This window comes from Eucyclogobius newberryi, unplaced genomic scaffold (assembly GCF_026437365.1).
Source record: "Eucyclogobius newberryi isolate DKJ021-1_F unplaced genomic scaffold, fEucNew1.0.hap1 SCAF_11, whole genome shotgun sequence".
NCBI classification, from domain to species: domain Eukaryota; kingdom Metazoa; phylum Chordata; class Actinopteri; order Gobiiformes; family Gobiidae; genus Eucyclogobius; species Eucyclogobius newberryi.
This window is the reverse complement of record NW_027315735.1, coordinates 11,049,448-11,068,838: the sequence shown is the minus strand read 5'-3', so window position 1 is coordinate 11,068,838 and position 19,391 is coordinate 11,049,448. Positions and strand designations below refer to the sequence as shown.

The 19,391-nt window shown below is 45.1% G+C and overlaps 32 non-coding genes across 32 annotated transcripts; 12 read left to right on the top strand and 20 right to left on the bottom strand.

Moving 5' to 3' along the window:
- Nucleotides 1–31: 31 nt before the first annotated feature.
- trnaw-cca (transfer RNA tryptophan (anticodon CCA)) lies at nucleotides 32–103 on the bottom strand. Its single transcript has one exon. It is a non-coding gene; the product is annotated as a tRNA-Trp (tRNA).
- Nucleotides 104–800: 697 nt separating this feature from the next.
- On the bottom strand, nucleotides 801–882 carry trnal-aag (transfer RNA leucine (anticodon AAG)). The gene has a single exon. It is a non-coding gene; the product is annotated as a tRNA-Leu (tRNA).
- A 176-nt stretch (nucleotides 883–1,058) lies between these two features.
- trnae-uuc (transfer RNA glutamic acid (anticodon UUC)) lies at nucleotides 1,059–1,130 on the top strand. Its single transcript has one exon. It is a non-coding gene; the product is annotated as a tRNA-Glu (tRNA).
- A 594-nt stretch (nucleotides 1,131–1,724) lies between these two features.
- On the top strand, nucleotides 1,725–1,796 carry trnag-ucc (transfer RNA glycine (anticodon UCC)). Its single transcript has one exon. It is a non-coding gene; the product is annotated as a tRNA-Gly (tRNA).
- A 235-nt stretch (nucleotides 1,797–2,031) lies between these two features.
- Nucleotides 2,032–2,103, bottom strand: trnaw-cca (transfer RNA tryptophan (anticodon CCA)). The gene has a single exon. It is a non-coding gene; the product is annotated as a tRNA-Trp (tRNA).
- Nucleotides 2,104–2,808: 705 nt separating this feature from the next.
- Nucleotides 2,809–2,890, bottom strand: trnal-aag (transfer RNA leucine (anticodon AAG)). The gene has a single exon. It is a non-coding gene; the product is annotated as a tRNA-Leu (tRNA).
- Nucleotides 2,891–3,066: 176 nt separating this feature from the next.
- Nucleotides 3,067–3,138, top strand: trnae-uuc (transfer RNA glutamic acid (anticodon UUC)). Its single transcript has one exon. It is a non-coding gene; the product is annotated as a tRNA-Glu (tRNA).
- Nucleotides 3,139–4,040: 902 nt separating this feature from the next.
- Nucleotides 4,041–4,112, bottom strand: trnaw-cca (transfer RNA tryptophan (anticodon CCA)). The gene has a single exon. It is a non-coding gene; the product is annotated as a tRNA-Trp (tRNA).
- A 705-nt stretch (nucleotides 4,113–4,817) lies between these two features.
- Nucleotides 4,818–4,899, bottom strand: trnal-aag (transfer RNA leucine (anticodon AAG)). The gene has a single exon. It is a non-coding gene; the product is annotated as a tRNA-Leu (tRNA).
- A 176-nt stretch (nucleotides 4,900–5,075) lies between these two features.
- Nucleotides 5,076–5,147, top strand: trnae-uuc (transfer RNA glutamic acid (anticodon UUC)). The gene has a single exon. It is a non-coding gene; the product is annotated as a tRNA-Glu (tRNA).
- Nucleotides 5,148–6,049: 902 nt separating this feature from the next.
- On the bottom strand, nucleotides 6,050–6,121 carry trnaw-cca (transfer RNA tryptophan (anticodon CCA)). The gene has a single exon. It is a non-coding gene; the product is annotated as a tRNA-Trp (tRNA).
- A 705-nt stretch (nucleotides 6,122–6,826) lies between these two features.
- trnal-aag (transfer RNA leucine (anticodon AAG)) lies at nucleotides 6,827–6,908 on the bottom strand. Its single transcript has one exon. It is a non-coding gene; the product is annotated as a tRNA-Leu (tRNA).
- A 176-nt stretch (nucleotides 6,909–7,084) lies between these two features.
- Nucleotides 7,085–7,156, top strand: trnae-uuc (transfer RNA glutamic acid (anticodon UUC)). Its single transcript has one exon. It is a non-coding gene; the product is annotated as a tRNA-Glu (tRNA).
- Nucleotides 7,157–8,058: 902 nt separating this feature from the next.
- Nucleotides 8,059–8,130, bottom strand: trnaw-cca (transfer RNA tryptophan (anticodon CCA)). Its single transcript has one exon. It is a non-coding gene; the product is annotated as a tRNA-Trp (tRNA).
- Nucleotides 8,131–8,835: 705 nt separating this feature from the next.
- On the bottom strand, nucleotides 8,836–8,917 carry trnal-aag (transfer RNA leucine (anticodon AAG)). The gene has a single exon. It is a non-coding gene; the product is annotated as a tRNA-Leu (tRNA).
- A 176-nt stretch (nucleotides 8,918–9,093) lies between these two features.
- Nucleotides 9,094–9,165, top strand: trnae-uuc (transfer RNA glutamic acid (anticodon UUC)). Its single transcript has one exon. It is a non-coding gene; the product is annotated as a tRNA-Glu (tRNA).
- Nucleotides 9,166–10,072: 907 nt separating this feature from the next.
- On the bottom strand, nucleotides 10,073–10,144 carry trnaw-cca (transfer RNA tryptophan (anticodon CCA)). Its single transcript has one exon. It is a non-coding gene; the product is annotated as a tRNA-Trp (tRNA).
- A 697-nt stretch (nucleotides 10,145–10,841) lies between these two features.
- trnal-aag (transfer RNA leucine (anticodon AAG)) lies at nucleotides 10,842–10,923 on the bottom strand. The gene has a single exon. It is a non-coding gene; the product is annotated as a tRNA-Leu (tRNA).
- Nucleotides 10,924–11,099: 176 nt separating this feature from the next.
- trnae-uuc (transfer RNA glutamic acid (anticodon UUC)) lies at nucleotides 11,100–11,171 on the top strand. Its single transcript has one exon. It is a non-coding gene; the product is annotated as a tRNA-Glu (tRNA).
- Nucleotides 11,172–12,079: 908 nt separating this feature from the next.
- trnaw-cca (transfer RNA tryptophan (anticodon CCA)) lies at nucleotides 12,080–12,151 on the bottom strand. The gene has a single exon. It is a non-coding gene; the product is annotated as a tRNA-Trp (tRNA).
- A 705-nt stretch (nucleotides 12,152–12,856) lies between these two features.
- trnal-aag (transfer RNA leucine (anticodon AAG)) lies at nucleotides 12,857–12,938 on the bottom strand. The gene has a single exon. It is a non-coding gene; the product is annotated as a tRNA-Leu (tRNA).
- A 176-nt stretch (nucleotides 12,939–13,114) lies between these two features.
- On the top strand, nucleotides 13,115–13,186 carry trnae-uuc (transfer RNA glutamic acid (anticodon UUC)). Its single transcript has one exon. It is a non-coding gene; the product is annotated as a tRNA-Glu (tRNA).
- Nucleotides 13,187–14,088: 902 nt separating this feature from the next.
- trnaw-cca (transfer RNA tryptophan (anticodon CCA)) lies at nucleotides 14,089–14,160 on the bottom strand. Its single transcript has one exon. It is a non-coding gene; the product is annotated as a tRNA-Trp (tRNA).
- Nucleotides 14,161–14,865: 705 nt separating this feature from the next.
- On the bottom strand, nucleotides 14,866–14,947 carry trnal-aag (transfer RNA leucine (anticodon AAG)). Its single transcript has one exon. It is a non-coding gene; the product is annotated as a tRNA-Leu (tRNA).
- A 176-nt stretch (nucleotides 14,948–15,123) lies between these two features.
- trnae-uuc (transfer RNA glutamic acid (anticodon UUC)) lies at nucleotides 15,124–15,195 on the top strand. The gene has a single exon. It is a non-coding gene; the product is annotated as a tRNA-Glu (tRNA).
- Nucleotides 15,196–15,796: 601 nt separating this feature from the next.
- On the top strand, nucleotides 15,797–15,868 carry trnag-ucc (transfer RNA glycine (anticodon UCC)). The gene has a single exon. It is a non-coding gene; the product is annotated as a tRNA-Gly (tRNA).
- A 235-nt stretch (nucleotides 15,869–16,103) lies between these two features.
- trnaw-cca (transfer RNA tryptophan (anticodon CCA)) lies at nucleotides 16,104–16,175 on the bottom strand. The gene has a single exon. It is a non-coding gene; the product is annotated as a tRNA-Trp (tRNA).
- Nucleotides 16,176–16,872: 697 nt separating this feature from the next.
- On the bottom strand, nucleotides 16,873–16,954 carry trnal-aag (transfer RNA leucine (anticodon AAG)). The gene has a single exon. It is a non-coding gene; the product is annotated as a tRNA-Leu (tRNA).
- Nucleotides 16,955–17,130: 176 nt separating this feature from the next.
- trnae-uuc (transfer RNA glutamic acid (anticodon UUC)) lies at nucleotides 17,131–17,202 on the top strand. Its single transcript has one exon. It is a non-coding gene; the product is annotated as a tRNA-Glu (tRNA).
- A 907-nt stretch (nucleotides 17,203–18,109) lies between these two features.
- On the bottom strand, nucleotides 18,110–18,181 carry trnaw-cca (transfer RNA tryptophan (anticodon CCA)). Its single transcript has one exon. It is a non-coding gene; the product is annotated as a tRNA-Trp (tRNA).
- A 698-nt stretch (nucleotides 18,182–18,879) lies between these two features.
- Nucleotides 18,880–18,961, bottom strand: trnal-aag (transfer RNA leucine (anticodon AAG)). The gene has a single exon. It is a non-coding gene; the product is annotated as a tRNA-Leu (tRNA).
- Nucleotides 18,962–19,137: 176 nt separating this feature from the next.
- Nucleotides 19,138–19,209, top strand: trnae-uuc (transfer RNA glutamic acid (anticodon UUC)). Its single transcript has one exon. It is a non-coding gene; the product is annotated as a tRNA-Glu (tRNA).
- Nucleotides 19,210–19,391: the final 182 nt, after the last annotated feature.

Genomic DNA, 19,391 nt, shown 5'->3' with positions numbered 1-19,391 from the left:
CACCCACTATAACAAGAATCAATAAAGTACATGACCCTGACGTGATTTGAACACGCAACCTTCTGATCTGGAGTCAGACGCGCTACCGTTGCGCCACAGAGTCAGCCCGAGTAGTCCGGTCCTATGGCGCTGTGTGTCGATGTAAAGGAAATGCTCAAATAAGCTCTATTTTCAAAATCAAAAAGGTTTTCTGGCAATTGTCAGTGAACAAAATTCCCAAACTACAAGCGTACTTCGGTGGTAAGGTGCAACATAGCATTTTAGCCTAAGTTCACGATGTTTATAACACATCAGATTATTCAGCAACGCCTTGACAGGGATGACTAATGAGGCCAAAGAGTTATTTTGGGGTCTCCCCACGTAGATTTAAATCCCGAGAGTAATGGCTTCTTCTGCTCAAGTGTGTGATGGGATTTTGTTTACTTTGCCAGTGCCCCATTTTTAAGCCTATGGCTTTTGATTTCTTTCTTTCGAGCGATCGATCAATCGATCGATCGATCTTTGCAAAGTAAATAAGTATTCAACTGCAGACTCTTGATTGACATTGCCATCCCTCTGAACTTTACAACTATGCGCTTGGGCCTCAAAACTACTCCTAGGTTTCGGATCCTGCCAACAACGTGGTTTATGTTGTTCCCGTACGGGCCCCTGCTGGCAGGCCATTTGGAGGAAGTAAAGAATCCCTGGTTGGTTTATGACCAGGGCCAAATTTAGAAAATATATTTCATGATAGCTAAACTCAAACGGAAGACATCACACAGCCTGCTAACTTCCTTGCTCTCGACGCTTGGCGTGAGAACTGGCAGCGGTGGGATTTGAACCCACGCCTCCGAAGAGACTGGAGCCTTAATCCAGCGCCTTAGACCACTCGGCCACGCTACCTGTTGCACTATTGAAAGCCTCATCAGCTTGACCGGTTCTAACCAAGCAGTGTATGTGATCTTTGCAACGTGGATCTGATGACGCTGCTTGTAAGAGACCACGATTGCCCTCAGAAGTACGAAACACATAATCACGGAAGTGGCTCGGTAAATCGACCAATAGAACCAGCAATTGTTTCCCATATGGTCTAGCGGTTAGGATTCCTGGTTTTCACCCAGGTGGCCCGGGTTCAACTCCCGGTATGGGAAAGTCTTTGTGGTAAGCTTCCTTTTTATTAATCCCTCATGAGGGTAATTTATTATCTGCGTTCGTTCGACCCGTCCTTCAGACCTTCAAAGTCCTTTCTCTAGCTCTCCCTCCTCTCTCTTTGTTTTTATTTGTCACTCTCCCTTCTTTTATTTGTTTTTTTTTTAAATACGGTATAGCGTAAAAAACACATACTTTGAAGACGTACAAATACAGTAGGTGGCGGTAAATGCACCTTTTCAGTTGGCGGCCACCCGCCATTAAAAGTAACACAACAACAAAGACTTCATGCGCAAACTCTGGAAGTGTAACTGAAATCCCGCCACTCTAAAATATAGGAAAAATTGCAACTTTGACCAAAATTCCGGAGAAAAATACACGCCGGAATACCAAAAGCAACAGCAAGAATCACACGAGGGGGGGGGGGCGGACGGACCCCTGAATGATGCAAATCGGACAAGAAATGCGACCTGCGAAACTGTGCAAAAAAACACGTTTCTATAATGATTCTCAAACCATGTTCCGTGTGCATGGAACTTTAGATATCAATTACAGGCGCCGATTTGCGACACGGCACTGCAAGTACGTGAGTCTTTGCGATGGTGGTATAGTGGTAAGCATAGCTGCCTTCCAAGCAATTGACCTGGGTTCGATTCCCGGCCATCGCATGCTTTACATTTGATTTATACTTGTGTATATGCTGTTTCATTCACAACTAAAGCTCTCAGAGGGCAATGGCCAAACTGTCAAACAGTTGAGTATTAGAGGCCAATGCAAATGACGTGCATTTGAACTAATCCTCTTGGCAGGTCGCATCATTGCGGAGTGACAGGTATGAAACAGCCCCAAAACATGAATGAGTGAATGCTGGTCACCCACTATAACAAGAATCAATAAAGTACATGACCCTGACGTGATTTAAACACGCAACCTTCTGATCTGGAGTCAGACGCGCTACCGTTGCGCCACAGAGTCAGCCCGAGTAGTCCGGTCCTATGGCGCTCTGTGTCGATGTAGAGGAAATGCTCAAATAAGCTCTATTTTCAAAATCAAAAAGGTTTTCTGGCAATTGTCAGTGAACAAAATTCCCAAACTACAAGCGTACTTCGGTGGTAAGGTGCAACATAGCATTTTAGCCTAAGTTCACGATGTTTATAACACATCAGATTATTCAGCAACGCCTTGACAGGGATGACTAATGAGGCCAAAGAGTTATTTTAGGGTCTCCCCACGTAGATTTAAATCCCGAGAGTAATGGCTTCTTCTGCTCAAGTGTGTGATGGGATTTTGTTTACTTTGCCAGTGCCCCATTTTTAAGCCTATGGCTTTTGATTTCTTTCTTTCGAGCGATCGAGCGATCGATCAATCGATCGATCGATCTTTGCAAAGTAAATAAGTATTCAACTGCAGACTCTTGATTGACATTGCCATCCCTCTGAACTTTACAACTATGCGCTTGGGCCTCAAAACTACTCCTAGGTTTCGGATCCTGCCAACAACGTGGTTTATGTTGTTCCCGTACGGGCCCCTGCTGGCAGGCCATTTGGAGGAAGTAAAGAATCCCTGGTTGGTTTATGACCAGGGCCAAATTTAGAAAATATATTTCATGATAGCTAAACTCAAACGGAAGACATCACACAGCCTGTCAACTTCCTTGCTCTCGACGCTTGGCGTGAGAACTGGCAGCGGTGGGATTTGAACCCACGCCTCCGAAGAGACTGGAGCCTTAATCCAGCGCCTTAGACCACTTGGCCACGCTACCTGTTGCACTGTTGAAAGCCTCATCAGCTTGACCGGTTCTAACCAAGCAGTGTATGTGATCTTTGCAACGTGGATCTGATGACGCTGCTTGTAAGAGACCACGATTGCCCTCAGAAGTACGAAACACATAATCACGGAAGTGGCTCGGTAAATCGACCAATAGAACAAGCAATTGTTTCCCATATGGTCTAGCGGTTAGGATTCCTGGTTTTCACCCAGTTGGCCCGGGTTCAACTCCCGGTATGGGAAAGTCTTTGTGGTAAGCTTCCTTTTTATTAATCCCTCATGAGGGTAATTTATTATCTGCGTTCGTTCGACCCGTCCTTCAGACCTTCAAAGTCCTTTCTCTAGCTCTCCCTCCTCTCTCTTTGTTTTTATTTGTCACTCTCCCTTCTTTTATTTGTTTTTTTTTTAAATACGGTATAGCGTAAAAAACACATACTTTGAAGACGTACAAATACAGTAGGTGGCGGTAAATGCACCTTTTCAGTTGGCGGCCACCCGCCATTAAAAGTAACACAACAACAAAGACTTCATGCGCAAACTCTGGAAGTGTAACTGAAATCCCGCCACTCTAAAATATAGGAAAAATTGCAACTTTGACCAAAATTCCGGAGAAAAATACACGCCGGAATACCAAAAGCAACAGCAAGAATCACACGAGGGGGGGGGGGGCGGACGGACCCCTGAATGATGCAAATCGGACAAGAAATGCGACCAGCGAAACTGTGCAAAAAAACACGTTTCTATAATGATTCTCAAACCATGTTCCGTGTGCATGGAACTTTAGATATCAATTACAGGCGCCGATTTGCGACACGGCACTGCAGGCGCATGAGTCTTTGCGATGGTGTTATAGTGGTAAGCATAGCTGCCTTCCAAGCAATTGACCTGGGTTCGATTCCCGGCCGTCGCATGCTTTACATTTGATTTATACTTGTGTATATGCTGTTTCATTCACAACTAAAGCTCTCAGAGGGCAATGGCCAAACTGTCAAACAGTTGAGTATTAGAGGCCAATGCAAATGACGTGCATTTGAACTAATCCTCTTGGCAGGTCGCATCATTGCGGAGTGACAGGTATGAAACAGCCCCAAAACATGAATGAGTGAATGCTGGTCTCCCACTATAACAAGAATCAATAAAGTACATGACCCTGACGTGATTTGAACACGCAACCTTCTGATCTGGAGTTAGACGCGCTACCGTTGCGCCACAGAGTCAGCCCGAGTAGTCCGGTCCTATGGCGCTCTGTGTCGATGTAGAGGAAATGCTCAAATAAGCTCTATTTTCAAAATCAAAAAGGTTTTCTGGCAATTGTCAGTGAACAAAATTCCCAAACTACAAGCGTACTTCGGTGGTAAGGTGCAACATAGCATTTTAGCCTAAGTTCACGATGTTTATAACACATCAGATTATTCAGCAACGCCTTGACAGGGATGACTAATGAGGCCAAAGAGTTATTTTGGGGTCTCCCCACGTAGATTTAAATCCCGAGAGTAATGGCTTCTTCTGCTCAAGTGTGTGATGGGATTTTGTTTACTTTGCCAGTGCCCCATTTTTAAGCCTATGGCTTTTGATTTCTTTCTTTCGAGCGATCGAGCGATCGATCAATCGATCGATCGATCTTTGCAAAGTAAATAAGTATTCAACTGCAGACTCTTGATTGACATTGCCATCCCTCTGAACTTTACAACTATGCGCTTGGGCCTCAAAACTACTCCTAGGTTTCGGATCCTGCCAACAACGTGGTTTATGTTGTTCCCGTACGGGCCCCTGCTGGCAGGCCATTTGGAGGAAGTAAAGAATCCCTGGTTGGTTTATGACCAGGGCCAAATTTAGAAAATATATTTCATGATAGCTAAACTCAAACGGAAGACATCACACAGCCTGCTAACTTCCTTGCTCTCGACGCTTGGCGTGAGAACTGGCAGCGGTGGGATTTGAACCCACGCCTCCGAAGAGACTGGAGCCTTAATCCAGCGCCTTAGACCACTCGGCCACGCTACCTGTTGCACTGTTGAAAGCCTCATCAGCTTGACCGGTTCTAACCAAGCAGTGTATGTGATCTTTGCAACGTGGATCTGATGACGCTGCTTGTAAGAGACCACGATTGCCCTCAGAAGTACGAAACACATAATCACGGAAGTGGCTCGGTAAATCGACCTATAGAACCAGCAATTGTTTCCCATATGGTCTAGCGGTTAGGATTCCTGGTTTTCACCCAGGTGGCCCGGGTTCAACTCCCGGTATGGGAAAGTCTTTGTGGTAAGCTTCCTTTTTATTAATCCCTCATGAGGGTAATTTATTATCTGCGTTCGTTCGACCCGTCCTTCAGACCTTCAAAGTCCTTTCTCTAGCTCTCCCTCCTCTCTCTTTGTTTTTATTTGTCACTCTCCCTTCTTTTATTTGTTTTTTTTTTAAATACGGTATAGCGTAAAAAACACATACTTTGAAGACGTACAAATACAGTAGGTGGCGGTAAATGCACCTTTTCAGTTGGCGGCCACCCGCCATTAAAAGTAACACAACAACAAAGACTTCATGCGCAAACTCTGGAAGTGTAACTGAAATCCCGCCACTCTAAAATATAGGAAAAATTGCAACTTTGACCAAAATTCCGGAGAAAAATACACGCCGGAATACCAAAAGCAACAGCAAGAATCACACGAGGGGGGGGGGGGCGGACGGACCCCTGAATGATGCAAATCGGACAAGAAATGCGACCAGCGAAACTGTGCAAAAAAACACGTTTCTATAATGATTCTCAAACCATGTTCCGTGTGCATGGAACTTTAGATATCAATTACAGGCGCCGATTTGCGACACGGCACTGCAGGCGCATGAGTCTTTGCAATTGTGGTATAGTGGTAAGCATAGCTGCCTTCCAAGCAATTGACCTGGGTTCGATTCCCGGCCGTCGCATGCTTTACATTTGATTTATACTTGTGTATATGCAGTTTCATTCACAACTAAAGCTCTTAGAGGGCAATGGCCAAACTGTCAAACAGTTGAGTATTAGAGGCCAATGCAAATGACGTGCATTTGAACTAATCCTCTTGGCAGGTCGCATCATTGCGGAGTGACAGGTATGAAACAGCCCCAAAACATGAATGAGTGAATGCTGGTCACCCACTATAACAAGAATCAATAAAGTACATGACCCTGACGTGATTTGAACACGCAACCTTCTGATCTGGAGTCAGACGCGCTACCGTTGCGCCACAGAGTCAGCCCGAGTAGTCCGGTCCTATGGCGCTGTGTGTCGATGTAAAGGAAATGCTCAAATAAGCTCTATTTTCAAAATCAAAAAGGTTTTCTGGCAATTGTCAGTGAACAAAATTCCCAAACTACAAGCGTACTTCGGTGGTAAGGTGCAACATAGCATTTTAGCCTAAGTTCACGATGTTTATAACACATCAGATTATTCAGCAACGCCTTGACAGGGATGACTAATGAGGCCAAAGAGTTATTTTGGGGTCTCCCCACGTAGATTTAAATCCCGAGAGTAATGGCTTCTTCTGCTCAAGTGTGTGATGGGATTTTGTTTACTTTGCCAGTGCCCCATTTTTAAGCCTATGGCTTTTGATTTCTTTCTTTCGAGCGATCGAGCGATCGATCAATCGATCGATCGATCTTTGCAAAGTAAATAAGTATTCAACTGCAGACTCTTGATTGACATTGCCATCCCTCTGAACTTTACAACTATGCGCTTGGGCCTCAAAACTACTCCTAGGTTTCGGATCCTGCCAACAACGTGGTTTATGTTGTTCCCGTACGGGCCCCTGCTGGCAGGCCATTTGGAGGAAGTAAAGAATCCCTGGTTGGTTTATGACCAGGGCCAAATTTAGAAAATATATTTCATGATAGCTAAACTCAAACGGAAGACATCACACAGCCTGCTAACTTCCTTGCTCTCGACGCTTGGCGTGAGAACTGGCAGCGGTGGGATTTGAACCCACGCCTCCGAAGAGACTGGAGCCTTAATCCAGCGCCTTAGACCACTCGGCCACGCTACCTGTTGCACTGTTGAAAGCCTCATCAGCTTGACCGGTTCTAACCAAGCAGTGTATGTGATCTTTGCAACGTGGATCTGATGACGCTGCTTGTAAGAGACCACGATTGCCCTCAGAAGTACGAAACACATAATCACGGAAGTGGCTCGGTAAATCGACCTATAGAACCAGCAATTGTTTCCCATATGGTCTAGCGGTTAGGATTCCTGGTTTTCACCCAGGTGGCCCGGGTTCAACTCCCGGTATGGGAAAGTCTTTGTGGTAAGCTTCCTTTTTATTAATCCCTCATGAGGGTAATTTATTATCTGCGTTCGTTCGACCCGTCCTTCAGACCTTCAAAGTCCTTTCTCTAGCTCTCCCTCCTCTCTCTTTGTTTTTATTTGTCACTCTCCCTTCTTTTATTTGTTTTTTTTTTAAATACGGTATAGCGTAAAAAACACATACTTTGAAGACGTACAAATACAGTAGGTGGCGGTAAATGCACCTTTTCAGTTGGCGGCCACCCGCCATTAAAAGTAACACAACAACAAAGACTTCATGCGCAAACTCTGGAAGTGTAACTGAAATCCCGCCACTCTAAAATATAGGAAAAATTGCAACTTTGACCAAAATTCCGGAGAAAAATACACGCCGGAATACCAAAAGCAACAGCAAGAATCACACGAGGGGGGGGGGGGCGGACGGACCCCTGAATGATGCAAATCGGACAAGAAATGCGACCAGCGAAACTGTGCAAAAAAACACGTTTCTATAATGATTCTCAAACCATGTTCCGTGTGCATGGAACTTTAGATATCAATTACAGGCGCCGATTTGCGACACGGCACTGCAGGCGCATGAGTCTTTGCAATTGTGGTATAGTGGTAAGCATAGCTGCCTTCCAAGCAATTGACCTGGGTTCGATTCCCGGCCGTCGCATGCTTTACATTTGATTTATACTTGTGTATATGCAGTTTCATTCACAACTAAAGCTCTTAGAGGGCAATGGCCAAACTGTCAAACAGTTGAGTATTAGAGGCCAATGCAAATGACGTGCATTTGAACTAATCCTCTTGGCAGGTCGCATCATTGCGGAGTGACAGGTATGAAACAGCCCCAAAACATGAATGAGTGAATGCTGGTCACCCACTATAACAAGAATCAATAAAGTACATGACCCTGACGTGATTTGAACACGCAACCTTCTGATCTGGAGTCAGACGCGCTACCGTTGCGCCACAGAGTCAGCCCGAGTAGTCCGGTCCTATGGCGCTGTGTGTCGATGTAAAGGAAATGCTCAAATAAGCTCTATTTTCAAAATCAAAAAGGTTTTCTGGCAATTGTCAGTGAACAAAATTCCCAAACTACAAGCGTACTTCGGTGGTAAGGTGCAACATAGCATTTTAGCCTAAGTTCACGATGTTTATAACACATCAGATTATTCAGCAACGCCTTGACAGGGATGACTAATGAGGCCAAAGAGTTATTTTGGGGTCTCCCCACGTAGATTTAAATCCCGAGAGTAATGGCTTCTTCTGCTCAAGTGTGTGATGGGATTTTGTTTACTTTGCCAGTGCCCCATTTTTAAGCCTATGGCTTTTGATTTCTTTCTTTCGAGCGATCGAGCGATCGATCAATCGATCGATCGATCTTTGCAAAGTAAATAAGTATTCAACTGCAGACTCTTGATTGACATTGCCATCCCTCTGAACTTTACAACTATGCGCTTGGGCCTCAAAACTACTCCTAGGTTTCGGATCCTGCCAACAACGTGGTTTATGTTGTTCCCGTACGGGCCCCTGCTGGCAGGCCATTTGGAGGAAGTAAAGAATCCCTGGTTGGTTTATGACCAGGGCCAAATTTAGAAAATATATTTCATGATAGCTAAAGTCAAACGGAAGACATCACACAGCCTGCTAACTTCCTTGCTCTCGACGCTTGGCGTGAGAACTGGCAGCGGTGGGGTTTGAACCCACGCCTCCGAAGAGACTGGAGCCTTAATTCAGCGCCTTAGACCACTCGGCCACGCTACCTGTTGCACTGTTGAAAGCCTCATCAGCTTGACCGGTTCTAACCAAGCAGTGTATGTGATCTTTGCAACGTGGATCTGATGACGCTGCTTGTAAGAGACCACGATTGCCCTCAGAAGTACGAAACACATAATCACGGAAGTGGCTCGGTAAATCGACCAATAGAACCAGCAATTGTTTCCCATATGGTCTAGCGGTTAGGATTCCTGGTTTTCACCCAGGTGGCCCGGGTTCAACTCCCGGTATGGGAAAGTCTTTGTGGTAAGCTTCCTTTTTATTAATCCCTCATGAGGGTAATTTATTATCTGCGTTCGTTCGACCCGTCCTTCAGACCTTCAAAGTCCTTTCTCTAGCTCTCCCTCCTCTCTCTTTGTTTTTATTTGTCACTCTCCCTTCTTTTATTTGTTTTTTTTTTAAATACGGTATAGCGTAAAAAACACATACTTTGAAGACGTACAATTACAGTAGGTGGCGGTAAATGCACCTTTTCAGTTGGCGGCCACCCGCCATTAAAAGTAACACAACAACAAAGACTTCATGCGCAAACTCTGGAAGTGTAACTGAAATCCCGCCACTCTAAAATATAGGAAAAATTGCAACTTTGACCAAAATTCCGGAGAAAAATACACGCCGGAATACCAAAAGCAACAGCAAGAATCACACGAGGGGGGGGGGGGGGGGGGGCGGACGGACCCCTGAATGATGCAAATCGGACAAGAAATGCGACCAGCGAAACTGCAAAAAAACACGTTTCTATAATGATTCTCAAACCATGTTCCGTGTGCATGGAACTTTAGATATCAATTACAGGCGCCGATTTGCGACACGGCACTGCAGGCATATGAGTCTTTGCGATGGTGGTATAGTGGTAAGCATAGCTGCCTTCCAAGCAATTGACCTGGGTTCGATTCCCGGCCGTCGCATGCTTTACATTTGATTTATACTTGTGTATATGCAGTTTCATTCACAACTAAAGCTCTCAGAGGGCAATGGCCAAACTGTCAAACAGTTGAGTATTAGAGGCCAATGCAAATGACGTGCATTTGAACTAATCCTCTTGGCAGGTCGCATCATTGCGGAGTGACAGGTATGAAACAGCCCCAAAACATGAATGAGTGAATGCTGGTCACCCACTATAACAAGAATCAATAAAGTACATGACCCTGACGTGATTTGAACACGCAACCTTCTGATCTGGAGTCAGACGCGCTACCGTTGCGCCACAGAGTCAGCCCGAGTAGTCCGGTCCTATGGCGCTGTGTGTCGATGTAAAGGAAATGCTCAAATAAGCTCTATTTTCAAAATCAAAAAGGTTTTCTGGCAATTGTCAGTGAACAAAATTCCCAAACTACAAGCGTACTTCGGTGGTAAGGTGCAACATAGCATTTTAGCCTAAGTTCACGATGTTTATAACACATCAGATTATTCAGCAACGCCTTGACAGGGATGACTAATGAGGCCAAAGAGTTATTTTGGGGTCTCCCCACGTAGATTTAAATCCCGAGAGTAATGGCTTCTTCTGCTCAAGTGTGTGATGGGATTTTGTTTACTTTGCCAGTGCCCCATTTTTAAGCCTATGGCTTTTGATTTCTTTCTTTCGAGCGATCGATCAATCGATCGATCGATCTTTGCAAAGTAAATAAGTATTCAACTGCAGACTCTTGATTGACATTGCCATCCCTCTGAACTTTACAACTATGCGCTTGGGCCTCAAAACTACTCCTAGGTTTCGGATCCTGCCAACAACGTGGTTTATGTTGTTCCCGTACGGGCCCCTGCTGGCAGGCCATTTGGAGGAAGTAAAGAATCCCTGGTTGGTTTATGACCAGGGCCAAATTTAGAAAATATATTTCATGATAGCTAAACTCAAACGGAAGACATCACACAGCCTGCTAACTTCCTTGCTCTCGACGCTTGGCGTGAGAACTGGCAGCGGTGGGATTTGAACCCACGCCTCCGAAGAGACTGGAGCCTTAATCCAGCGCCTTAGACCACTCGGCCACGCTACCTGTTGCACTGTTGAAAGCCTCATCAGCTTGACCGGTTCTAACCAAGCAGTGTATGTGATCTTTGCAACGTGGATCTGATGACGCTGCTTGTAAGAGACCACGATTGCCCTCAGAAGTACGAAACACATAATCACGGAAGTGGCTCGGTAAATCGACCAATAGAACCAGCAATTGTTTCCCATATGGTCTAGCGGTTAGGATTCCTGGTTTTCACCCAGGTGGCCCGGGTTCAACTCCCGGTATGGGAAAGTCTTTGTGGTAAGCTTCCTTTTTATTAATCCCTCATGAGGGTAATTTATTATCTGCGTTCGTTCGACCCGTCCTTCAGACCTTCAAAGTCCTTTCTCTAGCTCTCCCTCCTCTCTCTTTGTTTTTATTTGTCACTCTCCCTTCTTTTATTTGTTTTTTTTTTAAATACGGTATAGCGTAAAAAACACATACTTTGAAGACGTACAAATACAGTAGGTGGCGGTAAATGCACCTTTTCAGTTGGCGGCCACCCGCCATTAAAAGTAACACAACAACAAAGACTTCATGCGCAAACTCTGGAAGTGTAACTGAAATCCCGCCACTCTAAAATATAGGAAAAATTGCAACTTTGACCAAAATTCCGGAGAAAAATACACGCCGGAATACCAAAAGCAACAGCAAGAATCACACGAGGGGGGGGGGGGGGGGGGGGGACGGACCCCTGAATGATGCAAATCGGACAAGAAATGCGACCAGCGAAACTGTGCAAAAAAACACGTTTCTATAATGATTCTCAAACCATGTTCCGTGTGCATGGAACTTTAGATATCAATTACAGGCGCCGATTTGCGACACGGCACTGCAGGCGCATGAGTCTTTGCAATTGTGGTATAGTGGTAAGCATAGCTGCCTTCCAAGCAATTGACCTGGGTTCGATTCCCGGCCGTCGCATGCTTTACATTTGATTTATACTTGTGTATATGCAGTTTCATTCACAACTAAAGCTCTTAGAGGGCAATGGCCAAACTGTCAAACAGTTGAGTATTAGAGGCCAATGCAAATGACGTGCATTTGAACTAATCCTCTTGGCAGGTCGCATCATTGCGGAGTGACAGGTATGAAACAGCCCCAAAACATGAATGAGTGAATGCTGGTCACCCACTATAACAAGAATCAATAAAGTACATGACCCTGACGTGATTTGAACACGCAACCTTCTGATCTGGAGTCAGACGCGCTACCGTTGCGCCACAGAGTCAGCCCGAGTAGTCCGGTCCTATGGCGCTGTGTGTCGATGTAAAGGAAATGCTCAAATAAGCTCTATTTTCAAAATCAAAAAGGTTTTCTGGCAATTGTCAGTGAACAAAATTCCCAAACTACAAGCGTACTTCGGTGGTAAGGTGCAACATAGCATTTTAGCCTAAGTTCACGATGTTTATAACACATCAGATTATTCAGCAACGCCTTGACAGGGATGACTAATGAGGCCAAAGAGTTATTTTGGGGTCTCCCCACGTAGATTTAAATCCCGAGAGTAATGGCTTCTTCTGCTCAAGTGTGTGATGGGATTTTGTTTACTTTGCCAGTGCCCCATTTTTAAGCCTATGGCTTTTGATTTCTTTCTTTCGAGCGATCGAGCGATCGATCAATCGATCGATCGATCTTTGCAAAGTAAATAAGTATTCAACTGCAGACTCTTGATTGACATTGCCATCCCTCTGAACTTTACAACTATGCGCTTGGGCCTCAAAACTACTCCTAGGTTTCGGATCCTGCCAACAACGTGGTTTATGTTGTTCCCGTACGGGCCCCTGCTGGCAGGCCATTTGGAGGAAGTAAAGAATCCCTGGTTGGTTTATGACCAGGGCCAAATTTAGAAAATATATTTCATGATAGCTAAACTCAAACGGAAGACATCACACAGCCTGCTAACTTCCTTGCTCTCGACGCTTGGCGTGAGAACTGGCAGCGGTGGGATTTGAACCCACGCCTCCGAAGAGACTGGAGCCTTAATCCAGCGCCTTAGACCACTCGGCCACGCTACCTGTTGCACTGTTGAAAGCCTCATCAGCTTGACCGGTTCTAACCAAGCAGTGTATGTGATCTTTGCAACGTGGATCTGATGACGCTGCTTGTAAGAGACCACGATTGCCCTCAGAAGTACGAAACACATAATCACGGAAGTGGCTCGGTAAATCGACCTATAGAACCAGCAATTGTTTCCCATATGGTCTAGCGGTTAGGATTCCTGGTTTTCACCCAGGTGGCCCGGGTTCAACTCCCGGTATGGGAAAGTCTTTGTGGTAAGCTTCCTTTTTATTAATCCCTCATGAGGGTAATTTATTATCTGCGTTCGTTCGACCCGTCCTTCAGACCTTCAAAGTCCTTTCTCTAGCTCTCCCTCCTCTCTCTTTGTTTTTATTTGTCACTCTCCCTTCTTTTATTTGTTTTTTTTTTAAATACGGTATAGCGTAAAAAACACATACTTTGAAGACGTACAAATACAGTAGGTGGCGGTAAATGCACCTTTTCAGTTGGCGGCCACCCGCCATTAAAAGTAACACAACAACAAAGACTTCATGCGCAAACTCTGGAAGTGTAACTGAAATCCCGCCACTCTAAAATATAGGAAAAATTGCAACTTTGACCAAAATTCCGGAGAAAAATACACGCCGGAATACCAAAAGCAACAGCAAGAATCACACGAGGGGGGGGGGGGCGGACGGACCCCTGAATGATGCAAATCGGACAAGAAATGCGACCAGCGAAACTGTGCAAAAAAACACGTTTCTATAATGATTCTCAAACCATGTTCCGTGTGCATGGAACTTTAGATATCAATTACAGGCGCCGATTTGCGACACGGCACTGCAGGCGCATGAGTCTTTGCAATTGTGGTATAGTGGTAAGCATAGCTGCCTTCCAAGCAATTGACCTGGGTTCGATTCCCGGCCGTCGCATGCTTTACATTTGATTTATACTTGTGTATATGCAGTTTCATTCACAACTAAAGCTCTTAGAGGGCAATGGCCAAACTGTCAAACAGTTGAGTATTAGAGGCCAATGCAAATGACGTGCATTTGAACTAATCCTCTTGGCAGGTCGCATCATTGCGGAGTGACAGGTATGAAACAGCCCCAAAACATGAATGAGTGAATGCTGGTCACCCACTATAACAAGAATCAATAAAGTACATGACCCTGACGTGATTTGAACACGCAACCTTCTGATCTGGAGTCAGACGCGCTACCGTTGCGCCACAGAGTCAGCCCGAGTAGTCCGGTCCTATGGCGCTGTGTGTCGATGTAAAGGAAATGCTCAAATAAGCTCTATTTTCAAAATCAAAAAGGTTTTCTGGCAATTGTCAGTGAACAAAATTCCCAAACTACAAGCGTACTTCGGTGGTAAGGTGCAACATAGCATTTTAGCCTAAGTTCACGATGTTTATAACACATCAGATTATTCAGCAACGCCTTGACAGGGATGACTAATGAGGCCAAAGAGTTATTTTGGGGTCTCCCCACGTAGATTTAAATCCCGAGAGTAATGGCTTCTTCTGCTCAAGTGTGTGATGGGATTTTGTTTACTTTGCCAGTGCCCCATTTTTAAGCCTATGGCTTTTGATTTCTTTCTTTCGAGCGATCGAGCGATCGATCAATCGATCGATCGATCTTTGCAAAGTAAATAAGTATTCAACTGCAGACTCTTGATTGACATTGCCATCCCTCTGAACTTTACAACTATGCGCTTGGGCCTCAAAACTACTCCTAGGTTTCGGATCCTGCCAACAACGTGGTTTATGTTGTTCCCGTACGGGCCCCTGCTGGCAGGCCATTTGGAGGAAGTAAAGAATCCCTGGTTGGTTTATGACCAGGGCCAAATTTAGAAAATATATTTCATGATAGCTAAAGTCAAACGGAAGACATCACACAGCCTGCTAACTTCCTTGCTCTCGACGCTTGGCGTGAGAACTGGCAGCGGTGGGGTTTGAACCCACGCCTCCGAAGAGACTGGAGCCTTAATTCAGCGCCTTAGACCACTCGGCCACGCTACCTGTTGCACTGTTGAAAGCCTCATCAGCTTGACCGGTTCTAACCAAGCAGTGTATGTGATCTTTGCAACGTGGATCTGATGACGCTGCTTGTAAGAGACCACGATTGCCCTCAGAAGTACGAAACACATAATCACGGAAGTGGCTCGGTAAATCGACCAATAGAACCAGCAATTGTTTCCCATATGGTCTAGCGGTTAGGATTCCTGGTTTTCACCCAGGTGGCCCGGGTTCAACTCCCGGTATGGGAAAGTCTTTGTGGTAAGCTTCCTTTTTATTAATCCCTCATGAGGGTAATTTATTATCTGCGTTCGTTCGACCCGTCCTTCAGACCTTCAAAGTCCTTTCTCTAGCTCTCCCTCCTCTCTCTTTGTTTTTATTTGTCACTCTCCCTTCTTTTATTTGTTTTTTTTTTAAATACGGTATAGCGTAAAAAACACATACTTTGAAGACGTACAATTACAGTAGGTGGCGGTAAATGCACCTTTTCAGTTGGCGGCCACCCGCCATTAAAAGTAACACAACAACAAAGACTTCATGCGCAAACTCTGGAAGTGTAACTGAAATCCCGCCACTCTAAAATATAGGAAAAATTGCAACTTTGACCAAAATTCCGGAGAAAAATACACGCCGGAATACCAAAAGCAACAGCAAGAATCACACGAGGGGGGGGGGGGGGGGGGGGCGGACGGACCCCTGAATGATGCAAATCGGACAAGAAATGCGACCAGCGAAACTGCAAAAAAACACGTTTCTATAATGATTCTCAAACCATGTTCCGTGTGCATGGAACTTTAGATATCAATTACAGGCGCCGATTTGCGACACGGCACTGCAGGCATATGAGTCTTTGCGATGGTGGTATAGTGGTAAGCATAGCTGCCTTCCAAGCAATTGACCTGGGTTCGATTCCCGGCCGTCGCATGCTTTACATTTGATTTATACTTGTGTATATGCAGTTTCATTCACAACTAAAGCTCTCAGAGGGCAATGGCCAAACTGTCAAACAGTTGAGTATTAGAGGCCAATGCAAATGACGTGCATTTGAACTAATCCTCTTGGCAGGTCGCATCATTGCGGAGTGACAGGTATGAAACAGCCCCAAAACATGAATGAGTGAATGCTGGTCACCCACTATAACAAGAATCAATAAAGTACATGACCCTGACGTGATTTGAACACGCAACCTTCTGATCTGGAGTCAGACGCGCTACCGTTGCGCCACAGAGTCAGCCCGAGTAGTCCGGTCCTATGGCGCTGTGTGTCGATGTAAAGGAAATGCTCAAATAAGCTCTATTTTCAAAATCAAAAAGGTTTTCTGGCAATTGTCAGTGAACAAAATTCCCAAACTACAAGCGTACTTCGGTGGTAAGGTGCAACATAGCATTTTAGCCTAAGTTCACGATGTTTATAACACATCAGATTATTCAGCAACGCCTTGACAGGGATGACTAATGAGGCCAAAGAGTTATTTTGGGGTCTCCCCACGTAGATTTAAATCCCGAGAGTAATGGCTTCTTCTGCTCAAGTGTGTGATGGGATTTTGTTTACTTTGCCAGTGCCCCATTTTTAAGCCTATGGCTTTTGATTTCTTTCTTTCGAGCGATCGATCAATCGATCGATCGATCTTTGCAAAGTAAATAAGTATTCAACTGCAGACTCTTGATTGACATTGCCATCCCTCTGAACTTTACAACTATGCGCTTGGGCCTCAAAACTACTCCTAGGTTTCGGATCCTGCCAACAACGTGGTTTATGTTGTTCCCGTACGGGCCCCTGCTGGCAGGCCATTTGGAGGAAGTAAAGAATCCCTGGTTGGTTTATGACCAGGGCCAAATTTAGAAAATATATTTCATGATAGCTAAACTCAAACGGAAGACATCACACAGCCTGCTAACTTCCTTGCTCTCGACGCTTGGCGTGAGAACTGGCAGCGGTGGGATTTGAACCCACGCCTCCGAAGAGACTGGAGCCTTAATCCAGCGCCTTAGACCACTCGGCCACGCTACCTGTTGCACTGTTGAAAGCCTCATCAGCTTGACCGGTTCTAACCAAGCAGTGTATGTGATCTTTGCAACGTGGATCTGATGACGCTGCTTGTAAGAGACCACGATTGCCCTCAGAAGTACGAAACACATAATCACGGAAGTGGCTCGGTAAATCGACCAATAGAACCAGCAATTGTTTCCCATATGGTCTAGCGGTTAGGATTCCTGGTTTTCACCCAGGTGGCCCGGGTTCAACTCCCGGTATGGGAAAGTCTTTGTGGTAAGCTTCCTTTTTATTAATCCCTCATGAGGGTAATTTATTATCTGCGTTCGTTCGACCCGTCCTTCAGACCTTCAAAGTCCTTTCTCTAGCTCTCCCTCCTCTCTCTTTGTTTTTATTTGTCACTCTCCCTTCTTTTATTTGTTTTTTTTTTAAATACGGTATAGCGTAAAAAACACATACTTTGAAGACGTACAAATACAGTAGGTGGCGGTAAATGCACCTTTTCAGTTGGCGGCCACCCGCCATTAAAAGTAACACAACAACAAAGACTTCATGCGCAAACTCTGGAAGTGTAACTGAAATCCCGCCACTCTAAAATATAGGAAAAATTGCAACTTTGACCAAAATTCCGGAGAAAAATACACGCCGGAATACCAAAAGCAACAGCAAGAATCACACGAGGGGGGGGGGGGGGGGGGGGACGGACCCCTGAATGATGCAAATCGGACAAGAAATGCGACCAGCGAAACTGTGCAAAAAAACACGTTTCTATAATGATTCTCAAACCATGTTCCGTGTGCATGGAACTTTAGATATCAATTACAGGCGCCGATTTGCGACACGGCACTGCAGGCGCATGAGTCTTTGCAATTGTGGTATAGTGGTAAGCATAGCTGCCTTCCAAGCAATTGACCTGGGTTCGATTCCCGGCCGTCGCATGCTTTACATTTGATTTATACTTGTGTATATGCAGTTTCATTCACAACTAAAGCTCTTAGAGGGCAATGGCCAAACTGTCAAACAGTTGAGTATTAGAGGCCAATGCAAATGACGTGCATTTGAACTAATCCTCTTGGCAGGTCGCATCATTGCGGAGTGACAGGTATGAAACAGCCCCAAAACATGAATGAGTGAATGCTGGTCACCCACTATAACAAGAATCAATAAAGTACATGACCCTGACGTGATTTGAACACGCAACCTTCTGATCTGGAGTCAGACGCGCTACCGTTGCGCCACAGAGTCAGCCCGAGTAGTCCGGTCCTATGGCGCTGTGTGTCGATGTAAAGGAAATGCTCAAATAAGCTCTATTTTCAAAATCAAAAAGGTTTTCTGGCAATTGTCAGTGAACAAAATTCCCAAACTACAAGCGTACTTCGGTGGTAAGGTGCAACATAGCATTTTAGCCTAAGTTCACGATGTTTATAACACATCAGATTATTCAGCAACGCCTTGACAGGGATGACTAATGAGGCCAAAGAGTTATTTTGGGGTCTCCCCACGTAGATTTAAATCCCGAGAGTAATGGCTTCTTCTGCTCAAGTGTGTGATGGGATTTTGTTTACTTTGCCAGTGCCCCATTTTTAAGCCTATGGCTTTTGATTTCTTTCTTTCGAGCGATCGATCAATCGATCGATCGATCTTTGCAAAGTAAATAAGTATTCAACTGCAGACTCTTGATTGACATTGCCATCCCTCTGAACTTTACAACTATGCGCTTGGGCCTCAAAACTACTCCTAGGTTTCGGATCCTGCCAACAACGTGGTTTATGTTGTTCCCGTACGGGCCCCTGCTGGCAGGCCATTTGGAGGAAGTAAAGAATCCCTGGTTGGTTTATGACCAGGGCAATAATTTAGAAAATATATTTCATGATAGCTAAACTCAAACGGAAGACATCACACAGCCTGCTAACTTCCTTGCTCTCGACGCTTGGCGTGAGAACTGGCAGCGGTGGGGTTCGAACCCACGCCTCCGAAGAGACTGGAGCCTTAATTCAGCGCCTTAGACCACTCGGCCACGCTACCTGTTGCACTGTTGAAAGCCTCATCAGCTTGACCGGTTCTAACCAAGCAGTGTATGTGATCTTTGCAACGTGGATCTGATGACGCTGCTTGTAAGAGACCACGATTGCCCTCAGAAGTACGAAACACATAATCACGGAAGTGGCTCGGTAAATCGACCAATAGAACCAGCAATTGTTTCCCATATGGTCTAGCGGTTAGGATTCCTGGTTTTCACCCAGGTGGCCCGGGTTCAACTCCCGGTATGGGAAAGTCTTTGTGGTAAGCTTCCTTTTTATTAATCCCTCATGAGGGTAATTTATTATCTGCGTTCGTTCGACCCGTCCTTCAGACCTTCAAAGTCCTTTCTCTAGCTCTCCCTCCTCTCTCTTTGTTTTTATTTGTCACTCTCCCTTCTTTTATTTGTTTTTTTTTTAAATACGGTATAGCGTAA